The following is a 2,812-nucleotide window of genomic DNA, read 5'->3' on the forward strand; positions in this document are numbered from 1 at the left end:
ATATTATTTTCCGTTAATTATGTGAGTACCATGAAAAGCAAGAAAAGTGATACTGTTTCAAAGTTTTTTGACACTATTTCGGATTAAGTTTGGATCCTGCAATTTCTTTTCACAAGCGATTGATGAAGAAAGTAAGAACCTCTTCATTCTTGATGAAAAAACCCCATAACCGTTTACATTTATTTTGAATAGTTAAAAAGTGCTAAAAGTCAGATGAAACCCAATTTTAAATAGGAAGCAATACTATTTCAATTCCGTCTTTGCGTATTGCAGAGTTATCTGCTCTTGTGAGCAGGTATTGATTGTTACGTCATTTGTTTTTGAGAGTAACGTCATCAATTTTTGAGAAAACGACGTAATTTTATCACACAAACAAATGAGGTAACAATCAATACCTGCTCACAAGAGAAGATAACTCTGCAATACGCAAAGACGGAATAGGTACTTGATCGAGACTTTCAGTGTAGTGAGTTTAATGACGATTTTCCTTGTCGATTAAATAGTCATAGTTTTGAGAATATGATTTGAGTTGGATCAGGAGAAAGGTTTTGTGAATGCGGCTTGAATAATGAATGTATCGTAGCATGCAGTACTCGGCAGAAACGAAAAATGTAGATATTAAACACAGTACAAGCAAACCTGTATCCAACGAACACCTTTCGGAAGTCCAAAAATATAAACATGAAAATAAGTATCAGGGGACGTTTTGAAGTGGTCGCCCTGCATACACTATCTTATTCGTGCAGGTTTGACTGTAAAGGTAATTATGACGTCATATTGTGGATAGATGGCCACAGTTATCTCTTTTGGATAGTGGCAATGTTCTTAATATATACGCATAACTCATTATAAGTTTGAAATTAACTTATACTCCTCTAAGAAATCAATATACATTAAATAGAATAAGGTTTTTTTATGAACCTCCTCTTCTACCCCAACAGTATTTTCAAAACATGTTAAATTTCCTCTTTTGGCCCCTATCATCACCGATGAGTCTTAGAAGGACGAAACAGCTGTATGTTTAAGTGTAATTCATTTTGTGGCACTCTGTATTTATTACCCTTTTCTTAGTGCAATCATGTCTGTGTCTCGCGCTAATCTTTCAGCAAAACATACCCAATACGACCAGCATGTCGTGTAGATTGTTCCGCCATCTTATATATTTTTTCACTTGTTAGCCCCCGTAATGATGACCATTCGGCCTGTCCGTTTGTGTTTTACCAACCGTAATTCATTACACGTGTTGTAATGGTAAAAAGCAGATCAAGAAAAAGACGATTTAAAAAGGATAAGCCCAACACGAGTTTGCAGAAAAAAAGGCAAAATCGTTGCACAAGACAAACCTGTGATAAAGTAGATCAAGAAAAATGTGGCCGGCACGAGTTTGTGGGAAAAGTCTGAATTGTTGTACCAGACAAAAATGTGATGTGGAGGATGTGACGTAATGCATTACGAGTGCTTGAGTAACAGACAGCGCCAGATGTGTAACAGTCTCGGCTGTAATCTCGCGGGTATCGTCAGAACGTTATCAGGGCTTCTTCTGTCACAGTTATCAACCTGCCACCTTGAACTGTCAGGACCAAAACCTTGGTACAAAAACATCCTGGCTCTGACTGTGCAACCGTATAGGAGCTCGTACAATGAAACATCAACACACTGATGTGGGTGTTTCATGTGATAGAACCATGTAAATAGGTCGAGTTATATAGTAGTCTCTAGGTTATCCTGAATTATAATTATGGACTGTTATCACCATGGATAATAATTTGTGAACGCTTTGAGGCGACCTACGAACTAGGTTGTGACAAAGCGGTATATAAGAACTTCGAATTATTCTTATTTTTTTCATTATCATCATTATGTTGAAATATTTACATTCTGTATGCTTAGACCCATTGACAAAAATTACATTCATAAATGCATAACACAGGTGTTCATAGAATCTCAGCACGTGGGTACTGATAGTAACCTGATCACACTGCGTAATAATACACTACAAAAACAACTCACTCGGAACGACCGACCTAGATGCTTAATTCTTACATCTTAAAATATTATTGAACTCTGCTTGGTGAAATATCCACGTATTCACGTGTCCTGTGCTACAAATAAACATTGAATATGGAACTACATTTTGTTGTGTTATTGTTGTTGACGGTTGCTAAGATCTCTCACGATAGTGTCACATTTCCCCGCGAAAAAACACTGTTCTCGCCACTGCGTTGCACCCGTGTATAAGCAGGAACAAACCCTGTTTATTTGTTTTATTCGTTGTTATATCGATCCACTGAAAGGATTCGTCAATGTAAATATAAGGAATGATATTTATTTTTTCAACATTTATGAGGTCATAACAACAATGGGTTTTTGGACATATTTTACATGAATCGCTAACGCGATTCATTCAATATGTCCATACACCCATTGTTGTTATGACCTCATAAATGTTGAAAAAACAAAAATAATTCCTTAAATAACATGTTAGTTATTAGGTTAATTTATACAATCGTTGTAAGCTTTGTGTAAACACATGTATACATATCGAGGGGGAAGTTTTACTGAATTACTTATTTGGCTTTTATTGTCATTTTTTAAAACACAACACAGAAAAATACTGAAGAGAAGACATCCCTTATTACAACGAAATCACCTTGATGAAACTAGGGGAAATATGTAGGACGGAAGACGATATTCATATTGTACGGAGAAATATCATTTTTCCCAAGTAGATCACAATAGCAATCTTTGAACTTAACAATTGGCGTCTCGACATATATCTCTCGGAAGTTTGTGTAGTCCCTTGGTATTTGAT

The sequence above is a fragment of the Mizuhopecten yessoensis genome, unplaced genomic scaffold (assembly GCF_002113885.1).
Source record: "Mizuhopecten yessoensis strain PY_sf001 unplaced genomic scaffold, ASM211388v2 scaffold10707, whole genome shotgun sequence".
NCBI lineage: Eukaryota > Metazoa > Mollusca > Bivalvia > Pectinida > Pectinidae > Mizuhopecten > Mizuhopecten yessoensis.